Source organism: Jaculus jaculus, chromosome 6 (genome assembly GCF_020740685.1).
Source record: "Jaculus jaculus isolate mJacJac1 chromosome 6, mJacJac1.mat.Y.cur, whole genome shotgun sequence".
NCBI lineage: Eukaryota > Metazoa > Chordata > Mammalia > Rodentia > Dipodidae > Jaculus > Jaculus jaculus.
The window spans coordinates 81,721,827-81,745,742 of NC_059107.1; the positions used below are offsets into that span (position 1 = coordinate 81,721,827).

At 35.7% G+C, this 23,916-nt stretch overlaps 1 protein-coding gene across 2 annotated transcripts in view; it reads left to right on the forward strand.

Moving 5' to 3' along the window:
* Positions 1-23,916, forward strand: part of Cntn1 (contactin 1) — a 381,249-nt gene that overhangs the window by 48,777 nt on the left and 308,556 nt on the right. Inside the window, exon 1 of one of the 2 annotated variants that reach the window (XM_045152152.1) lies at positions 3,775-3,793. The exons of the other annotated variant lie outside the window; for it this stretch is intronic. The gene's annotated coding sequence lies outside the window, so the exon portion shown is untranslated. Of the gene's footprint in view, positions 1-3,774; positions 3,794-23,916 lie in introns of those variants that run through there. 2 annotated transcript variants of the gene reach the window in all.

Below are 23,916 nucleotides of genomic sequence, written 5' to 3' on the forward strand. Positions count from 1 at the left end.
CATATTGTTTCTGCCGTTTAGTACTTTGCACTGTTGACATTAATACATTAAGGTGAATGAAGGAAGAAAAAAGACATAACTCCAAAAGTGTTTTCTGTTAGAAGATTTTGCACATAAGTTTGTTATGATCATTTTTTATTTCCTTTGAAGTTGTAGGCATGCCACTATTTTTAATGCCATTCATGTATGTTACCACAAAAAGAAGTTTGTTCAATGACAGTAAGAGAAAGGTGAAAATAATATTGATCTGGTTTGAAAAACACACACTTAACAGAAAGTATTGTAGCACTTTTGGCCCTGCACTTAATAAATTTAATTCAGATAGAATTCAGAAGTTCTGGTAGATTGACTTAAGTAGACGTAAAATTTTACATAAAAATGCAGATGGCCTTGCCAGTGGAATATTTATTTAAACTAAATAGTTTTATTTTTAAAGTTTTTATAGTTGTATATATTATTCGCTAGCAGAGAGAGGCAGACAGAGAGAATGGATGTGCAAAGGCATCTAGCTGCTGCAAATTGACTCCAGATGCATGTGCCACTTTGTGCATCCAGCTTTATGTGGGTGCTGGAAAATTGAACTAAATTCATTAAGCTTTCGAGGTAAGCCCTTTAACTGCTGTACCATCTCTCCTGCACTTTAAAATTAATTAGGTTTTATGGCATGTTGAATGGATTAATGGGCGAGGGTTATAGCTCAGTGATAAAGAGCTTGCCTAGCAAGTCAGAGGCCTAGGATCAATTAATAGTAGAGTTGGGTATGGGAAAGAGAAGAGAACAAGGGAGAAGAGAGAGAGGAAAGGAGACTGGTATGATGATAGGATTATTCAATAAAGAGAAAAAAAAATCAAGGAGGCAGGACAAAGGTTGAAAATGTGAAATACTGTCTTTGAGTGGATACAGAGATCCCCATGAGTTCCATTACTTTACAAGGTGTAGTTTTCCCTAAATAGAAATAAGACAGCTCTGTCATGTTCATAGATGGGAAGGTACAATACATGGATGCAGATGAAAGTGAGTTTGTGGTTGTTCTATGGGAATTTTTCTATCTTTCAATTCCATTTCCTTAAGAAATAGAATCAGAAAAGGAGAAATATGCTAGTGAGAGAACTTAAGAACATACACATTGGCAAAAGAGAATCATAAGAAAATACATGTTGAGAGTATTAGGTCAAGAATAAAGCACTTTGCATACTTAGCTGGAAGGTTAAAAATTGATACCAATTTGACTATTAATGCAAAGATAAGACAATTGAAACCATAGTGTAAATGATATGGCTATGAAGAGCTGCCAGTGAGGAGAGAGGCCAAGGTTATAACTCAAATTACATTATGTTTTCTTCAGGAATGAAAAATCAGCAAAGGACACAGAAAACAGAGAAGGATAAAGAAGAGTAGAATAATAGTAAGATTCCAAAACAACATAAAAAAATCAGTAGCCTTTCCACTAAAAAAAAAAAAAAAAAGTTTTAGAAAGAGAGGAAAAGAAGGATCTAATGGCACTAGTGGTAAGTGGGAGGAAATTTACAGAAGACTCAATATTTTAATGAGCTCTAGTAGCTTGAAGACTAAAAAAAAAAAAAAAAGCCATTACATTTTACAAATTAAAAGATTATTGATGTTCTAATCCAGACTGTTTCAGAAGAGTGGTAGGTTTGAACTGCAATTCAGCTGACCAGTCTCAAGGTCTTTGACCTCTGACAAGTGAACAAGTAGAAAGAAATGTCAGGAGAGGTAGCATTAAGGTAAAAAGGGTTCAAAGAATGTTCTATACTTTAATAAAAATTGACTAAGTATTTCCTAGGTTCTAGACACTAGGTAGCTTTGAACAAAGGAGCCAGAGTATATAAAAATATTTCATGATCATACCCTATTATCTTATACTCCAATTTAGGGTTTTTTAGGGAACAAAGGAGAGGGCCCTGCAGGCCACAGCTGTTTCTTTGTATGGTGGCCAAAGATTTGAGGACTCGATCTCAGTGAGTTGCACTGGTCAGATACGACCATTATTCTCTAAGGAGGCTCAAGAAAGTGTACCACATTGGTCCCATGAGACATCGTTCTCCATGGCGGGAGCCTCACAGAAAATGCTGATTGGTGGAGCACATTTGCAGAGTCTTGTGCATATTTTGTGGTCCTTAAATATAATCCAAATTTAAAAACATGTTATTGATTTTTATCTTAATATGTTTGGATTACATTTCATCTTTTTTGACATTTTTCAAAGTTTTATATTTTACAAATATTTTATTTTTATATATATTCTGTATTTTGAGGACTTTTATAAGTAATACTTCTTTTTTAAAAAAAAATATTTTTTATTTATTTATTTGAGAGCGACAGACACAGAGAGAAAGACAGATAGAGGGAGAGAGAGAATGGGTGCGCCAGGGCTTCCAGCCTCTGCAAACGAACTCCAGACGCGTGCGTCCCCTTGTGCATCTGGCTAACGTGGGACCTGGGGAACCGAGCCTCGAACCGGGGTCCTTAGGCTTCACAGGCAAGCGCTTAACCGCTAAGCCGTCTCTCCAGCCCAGTAATACTTCTTTAACTTTCTTTGGTGACCATTAAAACAAAATAAATTTATATAGTTCTTCTTGGCATCTACATGCTAACAAAAGAAATATTTTGCCTGGTGCAGTTGTATGTTTATAATAGGTGAGCCTTGACTTACAATGATTGCTCTCTTTGATATCTATTTATCATCCTGTAGTGCAATTTAGCTTGCCCTGGATTTACTCATTCACATCTCTAACACATTCATTGAACCTTGACTAATAGTCTCTTGCTTTTCTACAATCTCAAAAGACAATGTACCTAGAGCATTTAAGGTTCTGCCCTTACATGTTCTATGGATTCCTTTTAGATGTTGAATTATATAAAGATGTTGAAATATTTCAAGTAGTATAAATTTTATCCTTATATGATTCTGAACACTGTTTGTGATGGGATTATAAACAAGCTTGCTTGCCTTACTGTCTACCCAAGAGGTCATCATCAATAATATCATCCAAGTGTTTCAATTTGTAATTATTCTGCTTAGATCTAAATAAGGTCATTCTGTGGTACATTACACTGTTTACAATTATAATATCCATCCCTGGAATTATTTTATTTTGTAAGATTATTACTTAATATATTACAATGATATAATTATTAAAAACAAAAATGTCAAACCTAATATTATAAATTCTTGTATACCTTTTTAAAAGATATACAACATCTGACTTATAAAAACAAAAGTTATTGTTATTGTTTACTTCCTTTTATTTTACCCAATAGAACACATGAGTAACAAACAAACTAAAGGGATCATCTCATTCAACTTGTTAATTTCATGATTAAAATCATAGTTCAGAGTATTCTAGGACTATTTGAAATCTCCTCATTTTGATAGGATGTGACACTGCCATTGGTCATTTTTTTCTCAATTTTTATTAATATTTTCCCTGATTATAAAAAAATATCTCATGGTAATACCTTCCCTCCCCCCACTTTCCCTTTTGAAATTCCATTCTCTATTATATCCCCTCCCCATCTCAATCATTCTCTCTTTAATTTTGATGTCATGATCTTTTCCTCCTCTTATGATGGTCTTGTGTAAGTAGTGTCAGGCACTATGAAGTCATGTATATCCAGGCCATTTTATGTCTGGAGAGAGCACGTTGTAAGGAGTCCTGCCCTTCTTTTGGCTCTTACATTCTTTCTGCCATGTCTTCTGCCTTAGACCCTGATTTACCAGTGTGGTAGAGATGGTGGTGGTGTCTCCAACAGGACTCACTAAAGTCTGACAGTAAGTATGTGGCTCTAGGGCTTCAAATATGAATACTGTAAGACTCCAGTGATTCTCACAAGTTCCTACTAAAGAGAAAAAAAAAATCTTATTATTCTTCCCTCTTGACTCTTCATCACCTTCATTTAGAATATTAGTTGTTTTAGATTTCTGGTTCTTCTGTAAGAATAGAGGTCAGAACAGGGATGTTATAATGACCTATACTTGGTGACTCAGAAGTAGCCACTCTTTCTAATCTGCTATCTATTCATCATTTGCATAATAAGATGTATAAAAATATTTTAAATATTTGAGACCATATGTTCCATACTATTTGTAATGTGCTTTGCAATCTTGGCAGTATGCCTTCAACAAAATTAGACATCATTCTTTGTTCTTTATAATTAAGAATTTTAATTGCTTTCTATGTTAATGAGACACTTTTCATCACTGTGATAAAATATTTGACATTAATAACTTATTTGACATTAGTAACTTAAAATGACAATTTTTATTTTGTCCATAATTTTCAGAAATTTCACTCCATAATCATTTCCTCTGTTGCTTCTACGTTCATGGTAAAGCAGAACATCATGGCAGCAGGAGTGTGTAGAAATGGCTGTCTCACATCATGACAGATAAGAAGGAGAAAGAGGGTGTCAGGGACCAAGTATATCTTTCTAAAACATGCTCCCAATGATAAACTTCCATCAGTCAGGCCACACTCCTTAAAGTTCCCACCACCTCCAAAATAATGGTACCACCTGGGTACCAACTGGTCAGCATATGTGGAGTATTACATATTCAAATTTTAACAATTGTTCTTAAACATTCTAATATGAGGATGCCATGATTCATTTAAATGCTCTCTTATAACTGGAAATTTATATTACATTTCTGCCTCTATAAAAGTCACATTAAAAAAATGCTTGTTTCATGTTGCCAAATTATCATCACAAAGTTATCAATTGATATCTGACTCATGAGCATCTACGTTCTTGTATGCTTTGTAATATAAGGAAACAATGTGTTTAGTTCTGTGTGTACAGGTGTGTATGATAAATTATAATGCATTTATAACTTAGAAATTTAAATGTATTAAATGTATATTATAAGAAATAATACATTTTGTTTTATATTATTGTGTTAAAGACTTTAATAAATTCTTAGCTAACATATTTTGTTTCGAATTTCTCAATAATGCACATCATACAAAATTTTTGGATCAATGATTTATAACACATATTAATGTCTTAATCATATCTTTTCTTGTGTGATTACTTACATTGCAAAACTTTACAATATTCTCAATATGTTCAGTTGAGCATTTTTAACTTTATTTACATATTTTATAATATTTATTCATTTACTTATTTAATAGAGAGAGAGAATGGGCTTGCCAGGGCCTCTAGATACTGAAGACAACTCTAGGTGCATGCATCATCTTGTGCATTTGGCTTACTTGGGTACTGGGGAATTGAACCTTGGTCCTTTGGCTTTGGTAGCAAGAGCTTTAACTGCTAAGTCATCTTTCCAGTCCATACTTACATACCTTTTGCTTTGAAAAGCCATACTTATCACAACTGTTTTTAGATCTGTTTCCATGTCTCTTGTTTTTGAAAAGAAATTTCTGCTTTTATTAGTGGCATGTTTATCTAATATTTTAATAAAACTGTACCTTCATGAATTCTATAACGTAAAAACTGGCTTGATTGTTATTCAGAAGGAAGTTTATTTTCTCATTTTTCAACCAAAGAAATATAATAAAAGACAAATAACAGTTTGTATGTTGATGGGAATGAACAATATATGTCAAGAATTTGATGATATAAAAAAAGGAAAAATGCTGGAAGGGGCATAACCTTGTACAGAAAAAGAGGAAATTTTTCGTTTTTTAAAATAACAGCTCTCGGAATTAATTGGTTCCACAATGTTGAAGGCAGAAAAGCTTGAATTTAAAGTTAAAGGAGAGAACAAAGTAAAATAGTAATCCAGGGTAACAGAAGATTGAGTGGTCTGGCTCAATGGAGCTATTCAGAGAACTGGTCATGGATGAAGGTTAAACCATTCATTCTGACACAGTGGGGCATTTTGTTTTTCCAGCCACTTTTAGATACAGGTGCAAACAGAGGCTAGATGGAGTTGATTTTAACTGAGCCTGAGTGCAGTGGAGAATAAAATAACACGTGGGAAGAAGGGAATCAGTGTTATATACTGGAGTGATTTCAATGAACTATCATGAAACATACAAGAGACTGCCATCATATTTAATCCAAAGTAGTCCCATAAGTTATCTTGGGTTTGCTTTCTTTACTTGGTTTTCTAAATTTTATATTAGTAACTCTGTGACATGTTTGCTTGTTTTTATACACCCTTCATATTTCCTTATAGAATATAAATTTCTAGAAAGCAGGGTCTTTTGATATTTTATTTATTTATTTATTTGCAAGCAGAGAGTGAAAGAAATAAGAAAGACAGGGAATGGGAATGTCACGGCCTTTAGCCACTGCAAACCAACTCCAAATGCACATACCACTTTGTGTATCTGGTTTTATATGGGTACTGGGTAATCAAACCCAGGTCATGAGATTTTTCAGGTAAGTGTCTTAACTACTGAGTCATCTATCAAGTCTGAAAACAGGTCTTCTTCATGTTTTGTTTGTGGCTTATTTTCTAGTTTTATGATTATTGGCACAGAGTAAGCAGTCAGTAATCCAGTTGCTAAATTAATGAAAACTAAACAAAATACCAGTCTAAGAGAGTAAATAAGATAAAATTAGTCTATGTAGTTCTAACCACTGGGATCTCAAATTTAAAATGTCTGTACATTCTGTTTTTAGGGAGAGCTTTCCCTGGATTATGGACTTCTGGCTTATGCTTTATTTTCAGATGGTTGAAGGGGAGAGGCATTCTAGCCTTCTCCCTTCTATTCTTTTTTTATTTTACTTTTTTTGAGTCAAGCTTAACAGACTTGACTTTTTCTATGGGGGGGGGGAGGTGTGCACGAGGGCCTCTAGCCATTTCAATTGAACTCCAGACGCATGTGCAACCTTGTGTGCATCTGCTACCTTGTGCACTGCTTCACCTTGAGTGTCTGGCTTACATGGGACACAGAGAGTCAAACACTGGTCCTTAGGCTTTGCAGGCAAGCGCCTTAACCAATAAACCATCTCTCCATGCCCTTCTCCTATTCTTATAAGGACACTAATCCAGTTATTGAACTTGCACTCATATGACATCTTCACCTCCTAAAGTTATCACATTGGGGGTTAAAGATACAAAAAAAAAAAAAAAAAGACTCCTGTGATTTCTTCCAAACTTGAAATACACTTGTAAAAACATCCCCCAACACAGAACATTCATTCATACAAGAATTCTTACTTATAATCCTTTCCTGAAGGAAGCTTAGCTAAAACACAAGTAGGAATAAGATATACAAGAAAGTTTGGCTGTGTTATAAGGAACTGATTAAAGTTATTTCATATATCATCTGTCATTAATTCAAGCAATTTTTATCAGTGACTAATGAATTTGAAGTATAGTTACCTGCTGACATGTTGATTTGTGTTTTCATGTGCTACTGTGTCCATCCAGTGGTCGCATCCCACAGATTTTTTTTACCTCACATCCATAAATTTGTACATTCAGTAAGAAAGTACATTTGTTCACTCTTTTAGAAGCCACGAGGAACACAATGGAAATATTATTTAAGAAAAAAGGCTTACTTATTATCAGTAGATTTTCTTTAGTTAAAAAATCAAATATTTTGCCTCATACCCTGCTCTGTTCTACTCAGCCACTGTCATAGGCTAGTGCCAGCCACAAAGAGCTAAAATCTCTTAAGGCTAGATAGTGTGCAGCCAAGTACCCTGCCCCCTGAAGCCCTCTAGCCACTACAGTAGGCATATATCTATTGTGAAGGAGTCTTCCTATGAACTCAGAGAGTGAGTCCATACACTCTGCTTTCTCCATTCCTTAATACCACCCTAAAGACCCACACTCTGACCCATAATCTATATCCTCAGGCTTATACCTACTATGATGAGCATAAGTTCCTTCTGAAATCAGTGAGAACTGTACAACTGAGCTATGATTACCTCAGCAAGGCCACCCATGAATTAGTACTCAGGGTCTCCATGATTGAGTATTATGCAGCTCCTAGCTGAGCCAGGTACAGATAAATTGAGGAAATAACAAACACTGATTCAAATGTTCATTCAGTGTAAATGAGTCTAATAACCATCCTTAAAGGTAAAAACCCACTTGCAGAGTAACTTCCAGATATTAATCTAGAGCTGAAGCCAAATCAAGAATAAGAGGCAGAACAAGACTCAGATCCAGAGACAGAGGAGGAGTGGAGCCATACCCAGACCCACATACTGGTTGAGATTAGTCTTCAGACATAGATAAGACAGGAAGAAGATCACCCCCAACAGAGGAAACCTAGCAGTAAGATAGCCTCTATGAGCCATATAAAGGAAATGCCAGGATCTTCTCTTGGTAGTGTTGCAGTCAGTATTCTACTCTTAGGGGAGGACTGGGGATAAAACTTGGTACCTTGAATACCAGTCTAAGAGGAAAGTGATACCTCCACAATATTACAACCTAGTCCTTACAGAGTATAGTAAACAGTCCCACTGAAAGGGAAAGGATAACCTAATGAAGAACTGAACTCCTGATGCATAAGTCCCAACACAATAGCACAATAACAAACACAGGACAACGTGTCTGTTTTAAAATCCACCCAATTCTAGAGTAAAAGTCCCAAATTGGAAAGATCTAGGTGACATTACAGAGAAAGAATTCAAAAAAGTTATTACAACTATGTTCAAAAGATGATTGAGGACATGAATGGTTCAACAAATGAAGACATCAATGCGGTATATGGAAGTGGAATTAGAGATACTGAAGAAAAATGGAATTTCAAAGGGGAAAGGGGGGGAAGGGAAGGATATTTTTTATAATCATGGAAAATGTTAATAAAAATTGTGAATAGAAAAAAAAAGAAATACTGAAGAAAAACAAACTGAAATGCTGAAGGTGAAAAATTAAATAAATCAAATAGGGAATTCAAATGAAATCCTTGCCAATACAATAGAACAAAGGGGAGGACAGGATATCAGGCATTGAAGACAGGTAGAAGACTTGACTTAGTATATTCAGTTAAGGACATTGACTTTTTTTCATACTTTTTTTTTTTTTTACAAAGGAATATATGAGCTCTTTGTGGCATGATGTAAAGATATAATCTATCAATTATGAGCATATATGCAAGAGAAAAACTTCATATCAAAAAATAATAAAAACAATTCCAATATAATCACAGAAATTTCCCAAAACTAGGGAAAGAGAAGCCCACTCACATACAAAAGGCAGATAGAACACCAAGTGAACATGACTGGAAAAGAAACTGTCCATGTCATATGAAGTTAAGACACTGCACATTTAAAAAAAAAAACAAAAACAGTGTACTGAAAGCTGCAAGAGAGAAGCACCACAGCACATATAAAAGCAGGTCTTGCCATAACTTTGACCCTGCATCATAATGCTTAGCCTCAGTAGCTTTCTTACATGGTGGTGTAATCCACGACCTCCTATATCTTGAATATCGCATTCTTCCAAACCAATGCCACATAGCCAAGCTGCCAAGATCTGTTGCCATGTAGAAATGACGCCTGGTGCCTATTGAACAAAGTAATTGCAGCTTTTGTATACTGACTTTGTGAAGTAGACACCTTTTTCAGCATTTTCCCTTCAAGCCCTTTACTTTTAAAAGAATTTTCTTCCTTCCTATCTTGAGCCTTCAGTAGGTTGAGTATTACTGTCATGGAAATGTTGCTATTGCCACAGTGCTAAGCAGCTGGGTTATTTTTATAGTGTTAATCTCGTGAACAATTGCAGCCAGAGAAGCTGAAGTTCCTATGCCTGGAATTTTGAACTTGTTCAAATTTCCTTCTGTGGCAAATTTTATATTTTTCATACCTTCCAACTTTGTATTTTCCTCTTTCATTATAGATCTGAAGAAGGACAAGAAAACAAATTTATTCTATAGATGCAGTGTTTCTCTACCTTGAAATCCCTTCCTTCAAATATAATAGTCCATTACTTTTTAATTCAACTTCACTTAAGTTCTCAAGACATAGACAACTCAGCTAGATGGTGATAAGAATTTTCAGCAAAGTGACAGAAAACAAAATGAGCCTACAAAAATCAGTTGCATTTCTATATACTAATGACAAACAGACTGAGAAATAAATCATTCAAAAAATCCATTTTCAATTGCTTCAAAAACTATCTTGGGATAAACCTAATGAAAGAAAAATTCTTTACAAGAAAAGCTTTGAAACATTGAAGAAATTGAGAATCCAGTACAATATGAAAATACTTTCCATGCTATTAGAACAATTACTATTGTGTAAATGATCATTCTATGGTCTATAGATTCCATGCAACATGCAATCTACATCAAAATGTGAACAGCATTCTTCATGGAAATATAAAAAAAAAAAAACAAATTTAAATTCACAAGGAAGAACAGATCACAAATACCCAAAACAATCCTGAAGGACAAGAATAAAGCTGAAATTATCACCATACTTGATTTCAAGATATATTAAAGAGTCATAGTAATAAAAACCGTATTGCTGGCATAAACAGACATATGGATCTATATAATAGAATAGAAGATCCAACAGTAAATCCACACCATGGAACAACAGTCACTTTTCTTTTTAATTTTTTTTTTATTAGCATGCATGTATAGGTGTACATGCCAGTGTCTCTTGCCACTGTAGACAAATATCTATCTGACTTTATATGGATGGTTGGGGGAATTAAACCTCAGCTCACAGGCTTTCAAGTAATCACCTTTAACTGAGCTAATTCTTCAGCTCCAGGTACCTGATTTTTTGATGAAAGCTAAAAATGTGTATTAGACGAAAGGCAACATTTTCAACATATGGTCTTTGAAAAACTGGGTGTATACTCATAGAAGAATGAAGCTAGATCCTATTTTCACCCTGTACGAAATCAACTCCTAACTGATCCTTATTTTCACCCTGTACAAAAATCAACTCCAAATTGACTGAAAATATCAATGATGTAAGAGCCGAAGCTTTTAACGTGTTTCAAGAAAAAAAGTGAGGAAACGTCTTTGAGATATAGAAATGGGTAACAAGTTTCTGAATGGGACCCTGGTTACCCAGGAGATAATGTCAACAGCTGACAAAAGGGAACTGGAGAAATTGAAATACTTCTGCACAGCCAGCAAGGAAAGTCCTGTGAATCCTGTGAGGAAGGAGCCCACAGAATAGGAAAAATTCTTTAGCAGCAGCAATCTGACAGTAGATTAATATTTAGGATATACAAAGCACTAAAAAATATAAACCTCACAAAATCAAAAGCACAATAAAAAAGCGATCATTTTTTTCTGAATAGAGTGTTAGAATATGTGTGTGTGTGTGTGTGTGTGTGTGTGTGTGTGTGTATGTATGTGTATATATATATATATATATATATATATATATATATATATATATATATATATTTAAATCTTCAAATTCCTTTCAAGAGAATGTAAATTAAAATTATTTTGAGAATCGATCTCATCCTAGTCAGAATGGCTATCATCAAGAAAACAAAGGATGACAAATGCTGGCAAGTATGTGGAAAAGGGGTACATATTAGGTAAGAGAAGAGGCCCCAAGGCAGAGCAGCATAGAACATATGTAACGTTCTAGGTGGGTGGAACACTGGGAGTGGGAAGGCTGAATTGGAGATGGAGGTGAGGTGAAAGGTCAAAGGAAGGGAAAGAAGGTTAACCAAAATTAAGGTTGTTTGGTCTAAAGAGATAGCTTAGTGATTAAGTGTTGCCTGTAAAGCCTAAGGACCCCAGTTTGAGGCTTGATTCACCAGAACCCATGTAAGCCAGATGCCCAAGGTGACACATGCATCTGGAGTTCGTTTGCAGTGGCTGGAGGCCATAACATGCCCATTCTCTCTCTCTCTCTCTCTCTCTCTCTCTCTATCTACCTCTTTCTCTCACTGTCTGTTGTTCTCAAATAAATACAGAAAAATAAAAGAATTAACCTGGGGATGGTGGCACATACCTTAATTAATCCCAGCACTAGGGAGGCAGAAGTAGGAGGATTGCTGTGAGTCCAAGGTCACCTTGAGACTGCAGAGTGAATTCTAGGTCAGCCTGAGCTAGAGTGATACCCTACCTCCAGAAAAAAAAAGAAAAAAAAAAATACTGAGGCCGTTTGAAGAAGTCATAAGGAAAAATAATGACTTTTAAAACCAATTAATTATATAATTTAAAAAATAATTTAAATGGTGATACTCTGTATTCCTGGATAATGCCACTCCCTGATGCCAAATATTATTACTCAAAAATCTCATTATGAGGAGTCAAATACCTCTTTAAATTTGAAGGGCCCCAGAGGCCCCCAAACAGTATAGGTCATTACAGTTGTTATTAATTGCCCACCAGAACTAGATTGTAAGATCCTAATTTCTAAAGATACCACACACTATAATTTCAGGACATAGAGAAATCAAGTTAAACTGAACACAAAAATTCTTCCATGATGGCAAAACTTAGTATCAGAGGATGATATGCATGTTTCCAAAGGAAAAAGAAAGTCTTCAATGTTATAGCTATGGACTGTGAATGCTACAATACTGACCTGCCAGAGACATGACTGTTCTGGGGGTAACCAACCATTTTCTGATTAAATTTGAAGCCTGCTCCACAGGAGAGAATTTATTCCTTGTTCTTAAAAGTTGATAAAAATCTCATGCCTGAGGAAGTCATAGGTCCTAGATTTAAGGAGCCTTCTACTGACATTGTGCTAAGTGGATATGTTCTTAAGTGTTTTCTGTTCATTGATATTAATGTCAATAGATTATTAGATTTTATATCATCTATTATAGATTTTAGAGAGATCATTAGATTATAGATTATAAATTGATGCCAGTTGCTCAAAGCTTTGGTCAGAGAATGTTATTTTTGTAGTGGGCAGCAACTAATATAGAGATTCAAAGGTCTGAGAATAAGTGACCTTTGTATGCTCAGCCCTAAATGAGACAACTATATTACTCCCTATATCACTCAGGGAACTACATCATAGAACAGGAAGCGGAAAGTATGTCAGAGCCATAGATGGGGAGGAGTGCTGTGAAATTTGATATTCTGCATTTGACATGGCTGTTACACTCAAGAACTCACAGCAAATGTAGATCCTGAACAAGATAGAGCCTGGCAACATTCTATCCTGTATGCAGGAGAGGTTAGTGGGGAAGAAGAATGGATTCAGTTGAAGAGGGATAAGGGGGCAGTGGGGTGAATACATCAAAATATATAACTTACTTATGAAAATTGTCAATGTACATGGCAAAATGAAATATTTCTATATTTGTGCTAAATGCAAATACTATAGAAAAACTCATGTTTTATGGTTTGACTAGCAATAAGCATAGATATGAGAAAGTTATTTTCCTGCTACTTGGTTTATATATAGAAAAGTAGAAACATGGTAGAAATATGATAAAATGAGCCTTGGTATTGCCAAGGAGTAGTTAAGACAACAAGTGTAAATTTGATTTCCCTTCTTTCCTTTATCTGAGCAGACATGTTTTATTTGTCTTGTCACACTGAATACCTAAACTATTCTCCTTAATTTCATGCCTAGGGCAACACATTTTTTCCACAATGTAGATTTTTATTATCTACCATGTTTTTAATTATTTTGTCTTATTTTTATAAAGTGCCGTTCTGTAATAACATCAGTGATTTGATGTCCCTAATCATTTGTGCTTTTCAGCCTCTGCAATTATAAATATTTTATACACTAGTTGATTTATATTTATATACTCAGAATATTTTAAGTTTAAAACAATGTGTATGTGTGCGTTCATGTGTGCTCTGAGAATTTTGTATAGTATTCAAAATATATGTGTCATTTAAAGTTCTATGACTAGTGAACACAACATATCAAATGATAGTTCTTAAGCTAACAGATACAGGCAATGTTTAGAAGGAAAACTAGACTAAGCACACGCCTTTAATATCAGCACTTGGGAGGCTGAAGTAGGAAGATCACCGTTGAGTTCGAGGCCACCCTGAGACTCCATAGTGAGTTCCAGGTCAGCCTGAGCTAGAATGAGACCCTACCTTGAAAAACCAAATAAAATAAAGTAAGATAAAATAACTAGACTATATTTATGAGAGTTCCTTATCATTTAGATTACCTACACCTTTCAGCTCTTTGTAGCTGCTTAAAAAGTTGTACTCTAAATGCAAAATAAAATAAAATAAAATAAAATAAAATAAAATAAAATAAAATAAAATAAAAAGTTCTCAATAATGGACCAAGCATCAAGGATGGGGCAGGAGAATTGTCTCATGTTTGGATGTCATCCTGACCTATGGTGTATGTCTTGTCTCAAAACAGCAATTAGTAAAATAAGAAATTGCTTTTTTGGGTAGGTTTTAAAGTATTTATGAACAGTTGTAATTTTGCACTCCAGTACACCATGAAAACTGTGTGTGTTATTTTATTCATAGTATTTAAATTTCTAGCATGTTAAGTACAGACAGAAGAGTATAATGAATCCTTATGTATTTTGACCAGTTCTGACAGTTTCCAACTCATACAGAATCCCGATTGCTCTGTAGCCAACCCACTTATTTGTAATGTGCATCAGATCTTGAATTAACCACTTCTTCCTCCAAGTTCAATGGTCCCTTTAGTGTTTCTGGAGTTAATCTGGGTGCCAGGGGAACTCATTACACTTGAGTTGGGGTTTCTGTTTTAAAAATTTTGGCTGCAGTATAGGAAATATGTTTCAGTTTAAAATTTATCAAAAAGAATTTATAAATTCTTAATGATATTTTCAGTTGAAACTCAACGGTTTGGAACTTATAATCACTTCTTTCTTACATGTTCTCATTTCTTTCTTTTTTTTTTTTTTCTTCATTAGTTTTATACATACTCTGTGTGTAAGCAGCCATGCTGGTACATTGATTAGCCTCCTCCCTGTCTTTCCCTCTGAAGGCACCCTCCTTGTTGGGGATTGTGCATTGTGCACTGTGGGGGTAGCCATCAGTTATGGGGAAGAGGAAACGTATCTGTGTATAACATCCCAGCTTGTGGCTCTAACAATCTTTCCACCTCCTCTTCTGCCAATTTCCCTGACCCTTGTTGGGTTTGTTTTAGGTCAACTTCAGTGATGAGGTCTTGGGAGCCTCTGTGTCTCTGGATCTCTGGTTTGGTAGGAGTTGAGTATTCTCTGTGTTTATATCTTTACCCTTGTGCTGATACTAGGTTCACCAAGAAAGAAACACTCTTGCTCATTTCCCCAATTACTCTATGGTTTCAGCTGGGTCCCTGGTGAGGTGCGATAGGCTGATTCTCTCCTCAGGTTCTGCGTCCATCTGAAAAAGAGAAGCAGATTTCCCAACAAAGAGTGAAGTCAGCACCAGATAAATGGGATAACCATTATTATTTTAGAGAGAATTTATGGGTGTAGGCCAAGATTGATGGGAGTTTGATATTGGAAAGAAAACTCATTGTTTGGATATGGTTTTGACTTTTTCCTCAGTTCCAGCTATGGGTTCCATTCCACTGAGTGCTCATTTTTCCCCAGATGCTCATGGAGCACCCTTGGGCACTAGACAAGCTACCTGTCTGGGGTCTGACTCTTTTCCAGATTCCAGCCAGGTCTTTTCATGTTCTGTTCCAACTGCATATGGTGTCTTTAGTAGTAGGGTCTTGCCATTAACCTTTGGTAGGTAATCAAGTGCTCTGAGAGAAATCTGTCTTCTTTTGGGAAATCTTGCAGTTCTTTCTTATTAACAGCTCATTGTGGATGTTAGCCACATCCTAGTACTGAGTGTTATAGGCCGGTGCCAAGTGCCAAGTGCCAAGTGAAAAGAATGAAGAAAAAATACATAATATACAAGAGAAAGAGGGGAAAAAGAGACAGAGAGGGAGGAGAGAAACAGAAGAAGGTTAAAGTTAGTGCTCCTCATGCCCTCTTCAGGGCCCTTTGATTCAGATGGTCCCTCTAAAGACTTGAAGGTTCAACCTTTTAGTTTGTCTTTCAGGATATAGGATTTTATTTTATGGTACCATTTCCATTTAAGTCTAGTTTTTTGCCTCCCCCATCCCTGTACCCTCCCTTCCTGCCCCACCCTCCCTATTGTCTGGTCCTTGAGATGCCTATTAGGTATATCAGCATCTCTGGCAGATTCAGGTCATGAGCCACAGATGAGTGAGAACATGTGACAATTGTCTTTCTGTTATCAGGTGAGTTCGCTGAGAATGATCTGTTCCAAGTTCAACCATTTTTCTTCAAATTTCATTGTGTCATTTTCCCTTAGTGCTGTGTAGAATTATATTGTTTATGTTCTCATTTCTCTCATGCTAGGAATCCCACATATCAAGAAATCTAGAAATGACAAAATTATAATATCACAAACTCACTTTTAGTTTATCCATATCAACTATATAAGTATCTACCATAATCATCTTACTAGTATTGTTGCTACTTATAGCAGTAAATTTTAGTAGTTTTCCCTGACATTAAACTATAGCCCATTTGGAATTTTCAGTGGAAGTGTTGTGTTTTAAATCCCTTTTGGGACTCCATGCACTTGTTTGCCTGCAATGGGGTGTACTCACTTGGGGTGGCCCTAATGAAACATAAGATGTCCAGCTCCATTGCATTTCTACTTTTCTTTTTTGAGCCAGAGTCTCTTGCTGATCCTGTAGCTTGTCATTTTTTATGAGCTTCAGCCATTCACAGGTGTCTGGTTACTGGGGTTATAGGTACACAAGGCTACACCCAGCTGTTATGTGGTTACTGGGAATCTAACTCTAGTCATCTCTCAGGCCTCCTCAGGCCCTAATGCTTGCATATAAAGTGTTTTTAACTGCCAAAGCATTTTTCCAGTCCTGATTTTATTTCTTAATTTTAAGATATCCTTATTTAAATCTTGGTTTTATTTTATCATTACCTAAAAAGTTTAGATGATTCTTTGACAAAAATGCAAAAGTGAATTATATTTGAGTAAAGTCTAGCTTATAGGGCACATTATAGACTATTTTATTCATCTCTTTGCTAGTAATGCATTATTATGAGTGAAGTGGAAAGGTGATTTATTGAAGGAAAAGATGAAAAAAAAAAAAAAACAAAGTATCGGGGCAAGCATGCTTACTGAGATTTCAACCAGCGTCTGGAGAAAAAAATAGGAAAAATTATGCATCTTGAGTTTAAACTCAGGAAAGTGTGCAGGCTCCACAGTGATAGTCTGTGAACAACTATTACTAATAATGATTTTTAAAAATATTTTATACTTTTGATACCTTCAAAAAATATCCAGGGAAGATGGCTCAGTTGCTCAAGGTACTTGCTTGCCAAACTGTTGACAGGAGTTTGAATTTTCAGCACCTACATAAAGTCAGAAGCAAGGTAATACAGATGTCTACAATGTGAATGCTTTATGGCAATGAGAATCTGAAACAGGAGAATCTAGAAGCTAGTAATCAGCAATGGCAAAAGGGACCAGGTCTCCAAAAAGCAGGTAAAGGAGAGAAGAAACACTCAAGGTTCTCCTCTGACCTCCACCTGGGTACTGTGGCGTGTGAATGCCTTTACATAGACTTCATATGCTTATGTACAAATACAAACACATATAAATAATAAAATAGGAAAAAATTAAATGTAGCCATAAAATATTTATATACATACATACAAATAGAGACATTAGTAGAGGAATGTATGCTGTATGTATAGATATATACATATATATTTTTGTAGTGTTAGTAAGTTTGTCTGCAACCTTTATATTTAGCCATTTGAATTTGAAATGAAGAATTCTTGATTCCACCTTTTTTTTCTTTGAGTATCTTAAATATGTCATTTCCTCATCTTCCAATTTTAGCGGTGATGATGAAAAGCACTTACATTTACTTTTTCTCTTATTTTTGAGAAAAAAAGTTTTTATTTTGGATTACAGACATGAGAAGAAGATCTAAGATTGCAGGGGAAAATGATGGCAGGGTGAACATCACCACCTCATCCACATCAGGTGGACAATAGCAATAGGAGAGTGTGCCAAACACTGGCAAGGGGAAACTGGCTATCATGCCCATAATCCCACTCCCAAGAGGCATTAGTTAACAAACTAAAACAGTAATGAAATGTGTTTTTAATGTGACACATACCATTAGCAAGAACAAACAAGGAAGCTTACACTTGTTATTTTCTAACATGTACAAGTCGTACATTTTTGTAAAGTGGAAATTTCTGAAAACTGCTCAAAGAATGTGTTTCATAATATAGATGAACTCTAATCTGTATGGTATCAAACTTGGAGAACTAGTATTGAATGGAAATTATCTTACATACTAGCATGTGGTTCTGAACTGAATCGAAATACATCTTATAGATGGATTGTTCCAATTAATATTAGAGACACAATAGTATAGTTCTGTGAGCCATTTGGATTTTAAAGAAGAGTTTCTTTTTATCATTTTTTTTATTAATTAGTTTTGTATTCAGCAAATACAGTCAGTTTGGTACCTTTATTAGGCTCATCTGTGACCTACCCCCTCTCCATGGCCCCTCCTTGTTGAGGCATATGGGTCATGCATTGTGGACTTAGCCCACAGTTATGGGTATGATAAATGTCTCTGCATATCATGACCCAACATGTGGCTCTGACATTCTTTCCGCCCCCTCTTACACAAAATTTCCCTGAGCCATGTTGGGTTCATTTTTGGTCTGCTTCAGTGATGAGGTGTTGGGGGCCTCTGGGGCTCTGGTTCTCTGATTTGGTAGTTGATTTTTCTCTGTGTTGATCTCCTTCCCCCTTGTGCTGGTATCTAGTTCATCAGGAAAACAGCAACCTTGCTTGTTTCACTAATTTTTTCTTAGTTTCAGCCAGGGCCCTTTTGAGGTATGATGGGGTGGCTCTCTCCTTAGGATCTACATTTTTCTGAAAAGAGAAGCAGATTCTCCAACAGAGAGTAAGTTAGCACCTGGACAAATGAGATAACCCTTACTTTTTTTTTTTCTAGAGAATTCAATAGGTGTAGGTCCTCTTGTAGCCCATGATTGATGTTAGCTTGATAATGCAGAGTGGGCTTATGTTTTGATATGGTTCTGACTTGTTTCCCAGCTCCAGCTATGGGTCCCGTTCCACTGAGAGGTCAGTTAGCCACATCAAGAGCAGTTGGTTCTCCACCATGGTTGTGTGGCACTATTGCACTTGTGTGGGCATCACACCAGGTTATTTTCTGCTAAGTAGGTGAGACCATGAGTTGCTTGGACAGATACTGGTCATTTTCCCCCAGTCACCCATGTAGCACCTTCTGGCACTAGACACGCTGACTGTCTGGGGACTGACTCTCTTCCAGCCATGCCATTCCATTTTATGTGTCAACCACATAAGGTGTCTTCAGCAGTAGGGTCTTACCACTAATTTTTGGTGGGTCATCAGTACTCTGACAGAAATCTGTCTTTCTTTTAGGAAACCTTGTAGGTCTCTCTGATCAAAAGCTCATTGTGGATGATGGCCACATACTGGTACTGGGAGTTACAGGTCAGTGCCCACTAAGAGAAGGAGGAAAAAGATAACTAATATACAAGAATTAGAGAGAGAGAGGAAGAGGGAGAGGGAGAGGGAGGGAGGGAAGATGTAGAAGATTAAGGTTAGTCTTCATCATACCCTCTCTGGTGTCTTGTGGACATTTTATTTTTCTAAGTAGTAACATTCTCTTCATATGTGCAAGACTTAAAGACTGTTCTTGTTGTTAAAGTCTGTGTGAAAATCTTGCCATTGTAAGTCTTGGTATGGAATATATTGATTTGCTAAGATATGAGTGTATGTCTTTTTTTTTCTTTTAAAAAAATGTTATTTATGAAAGAGAGAGAGAGAGAGAGAGAGAGAGAGAGAGAGAGGGAGGGAGGGAGAGGGTGTACCAGGGCCTTTATGAACTCCAAACATATGAGCTAGCTTGTATGTCTGGCTTATGTAGGTCCTGGGGAATCAAAGTTGGGTCCTTTGGCTTTGCAGGCAAGTGCCTTAACCACTGAGCAGTCTCTCCAGCCCCTATGTCCTTAAAATACGTATTTCCAGATACTGTTATTAATTACAGTTTTTGGTATGTTCCTTGTGTTTTGTTTTGAGTTTATATAGCTACAAATGAGTTACAATTATTCAGTAAATAATCACTAACATAAGTTAAATACATATGTATTTAATTGGACCAGTGCAATCGGAATCTAGTTAGATGGAAAGACATTATGTTATTCACCTTTCTATCACTAACAAAACACCTGTGACAATGAACTTATAAAGAGAATGTCTTTACTTTGTTGATGGTTTTGGGGATTTAGGGGTTTCAGTCTATGATAGGATAGATCCATCTGGTAGTGACACAAGGAGGAGGTTACAGAGCAACTGTTCACTAGTCGAAAGGAGGTAGGAGCAGGAGAGCCTGGGTTTCCATGGTACTTTTCAGCAACCCACCCCAATGGCTTTAAGGGCATCTCACTAGCCCCCACCACGTCCTAATGGCACTCAGGGCAAGTCTTTTACATATACACCATTGGGGCCTTCAGCATCCACACTTTATCAAGGTATGTTATATTGCTTTTTCTCTTTAATATCATAGTTAAAGACTACTTATGCAGTCTCCTTCAACTTTACCAAGCTATAACTATAATCTTCAAAATACTGGAATGAATAATGTCTGTTTGTGTGTATGTGTGTGTGTAATCAGTAACATAAACAGAGTGAGTTATAAAGTTATTAAGTTGAATTTTGCTCATGGTTCTGAAAATAAAAAGGTGAGAGGCCATATCTGGAGATGCACTTTCTACTGGTAGATTCCTGAGATAGTTCAAAGCACCCCAAGGTAAGAAACAAGGAGTGTAAGTGTGTCTTGAGCTCTTTTAGCCTCTTCTTATGAAGCTACCCTATTCAATCACAAGCCTCACACATAATACTTTAATCCTAAACAAGTTATGAAGACTGCACCTCTAAACACTGTAGTTGGATTCAGCTTTGACTCTTGGATTCAGAATGCCCCTTACAATAGTGATTGAATTTCAGTATATAATTCTGGAGGACAGACTCATATTAAATGCAAACCATGGACATATGTCAAGTACATTTCAAGAAATATGGATTAGTCCAATTGAATAGGTTCATTGAAAATGCACATAACACATGAAACATTCACAAATGTACTGAAGAGGCAATCTTATGCAAATAAACACATTACTATCTTTAAATGAAACAAAACTGAGAAAATGGTGACAGTTCATTTGTTATGGTACTGTCAAAAGATCTATCTGAACATTTAAAAATGTTTTATACTTTTCTTTTTTCCATATGTTCCATGCTTTCTTTCATTTAAGTAACTTCTTATAAAATAACATAAGATATCATTGGAAAATATAATCTCCTCAGGAAATGATAAAAACATAAGGCTTATACTTGTCACATTAAATGGGGGTTTTCTACTTTTTAACTTGCAGGTTTATTTTTTCTTTTCTATAGTTAGTAAACTATTTTAAAATGGTATGATTAATCTGTTTTAGTTATATATTCTCAACTTGACTTTGGTTAGACTTGTGGCATTAGAATACTCAACATTTAATTTCTTAGATATCTGGCTTACCTTAAAAATAATTTGATGAAGAATAGGCATTTTTACAATTGTTTGTAGCAGTTACAGGTATGAATATTTTCTTTAGTTTTTAATATACTTTGTGACTTTAATCTTGCTATTGTTTAGCTAGAATTTTTCATTGGATCTTTGAGAACTATTTATTTTCTCAATGAATAATCACTAAGGATTAGAATTAGGCAGAAATCAAAATACTGTTTTTGAATAGGCTATAATTCTAAGCCTCATCAAGCTTTCAAATTACTGTTGGATTCTAATTGAGGTGAACATTAGTGCAGGGCACATTGATTGCTCTGTGGTCACATGCACGGTGCTTGCTGATTGCTCTGTGTTCCCTTTCATGTCACAGATGGGCATGTAGATTACTGATTGCACAAACATTGCCAGGTATTTTCATTCTGGATGGCTGGTATGCTTTCTTTTTTCTTTTTCCTTTAACACAGTTCAACTGTGTTACCTTCTGGTTAGTATAAGTGTTTACTAAGCCAAACTATTTCTTTCAGTGGAATATTAAGTATATATATTTTATGATGGAAAATAGAAAAGCTTCCCCGGTTATAAGTAAATGAAATTGTCTGAAATTTAGTTTTAGAGGTTTAGAGTAGAAATTCAACATTTTCTGGAATAGCTTTATCTGTGATAAAGCTCACCATATTCATTGCCTTTGTGCATGATAAACATGATGAAAGGACCACAGACTGATTTATGGTACAGCATTGCCATCATCAACTTACAGAAAAGATTAGAATTCTGAGTGATCTTGAGAATTCAGAGAAGTGGCCAAAATGTTCCAAAATAGATATCTAGCTAGGCAGTAGAATTAACTGAGTAGTTTGAGATGAGTAGTAATTTGTTTTGTTTTGTACTTTTGTTTAGTTTTTTGAAGCAAGGTCTCTCTCTAGCCCAGGCTGACCTTCAAGTTACTATGTACACTCAGGCTTGCATCAGACTACAGTGATCCCCCTACCCAAGTGCTGTGATTAAAAGTGTGTGCCACCACACCCTGTAATATGTTTAATCACAACTGAAAATCAGTACAAAAACAAAGCAAAGTAGTCAGTGTGTGTATACACAGAAAAATTGTAAATAATTATTAATCTTGTACTCTGTAGAAGTCACTAGGAATTTAATGATGATAGGTAAAATTTTGGAGAGAATAAGGTAGGTAGAAACAAATTACAAAACATTTTTCAAGACCTATGTAGAAGCTATTTCCAGTGCCCTGGACAGTAGAAATGAGCTCAGCCAATTTGAATGGAGGAAACGTTCTGAAAAGATAAGATACTAAAAGGTACAATTCCTGGAATATCAGACAGTTTTCTAGGAAAATGTTTTAGTAAAGAAGTTTTCAAAGGTATTGAAAAGTATGTTGTTAAGGATCAGAGCTAGGATATTTAATGGTATTAGGCAAACTATAACAGCACCTTGAAAATCAATAGAAATGTGCATTGATACTGGAAGTTAGTTGGTTCTGAAAATAGTGTGCCACTTGACTTTACCAGGAAAGAGAGAGGCTGAGTTTCCTGCAAACTTTGGTTGGATTAGTCTATTTATTTTTATACTTCAACAAGGTATTTCTCAGCAGAGAAATGCTGCATATTCAAATGTGATACATGGGAGAGAGGCTGAGAAGAATTATTGGAAAGTGAAAGTGAAATCATAAAAACAGTAGACACTTTATAAGCAGAATCTTGTGTATTTTGGCAAATGATTAGATGTGAAGTCACGCAAAGTTGTATCTGCCACCTTGAATATACAACTTATACCAAGTGGGCGGAGGTGCTCAAGCAGATAGATGTTACTGGATGGAGAAGTTGAATGTATTTTGGAATATGCTCATGTTTGGGATTTGTGGGAAATCGAATAAAATATCTTTTAGAAAATCGAAAATAGGAATATGGACTTCAAAAGGGATATTGGAAGTAGAGATAACTATGAGAACAATATATTAGTAGAAGTTGATTGGGGTAATATTTATGAAGTATTGTTGGTAAAGAAAAATAGTCAAGATTAAAAATAAATTCAGAGACCTTTATGACTTATTCAAATTTTTATGTTTTATAAAACATACCTCTTTTCTATAAAGTTATATTTTTGAAGAAAGGGAGAAAGAAGGAGAGAGGGAGAGAGAGAGAGAAAGGAATAAGTGAGTGGGTGAATATGGGCACAGAAGAACCTTTTTGCAATTTCAGACAAACTCAAGATACATGTACATAGTTGTGCATCTGGTTTTACATGGGTGCTGGGGAAACAAACCAGAGCTGGCAGGCTTTGTAAGCAAGTGCCTTGAATCTCCGAGTCATCTCTCAGCCCCTGTAAAGTTTTTTTTTTTGTTGTTTATTTTTATGTATTTATTGAGTGCAACAGACAGAGAGAGAAAGAGGCAGAGAGAGAGTGAGAGAGAATAGGCACACCAGGGCCTCCAGCCTCTGCAAATGA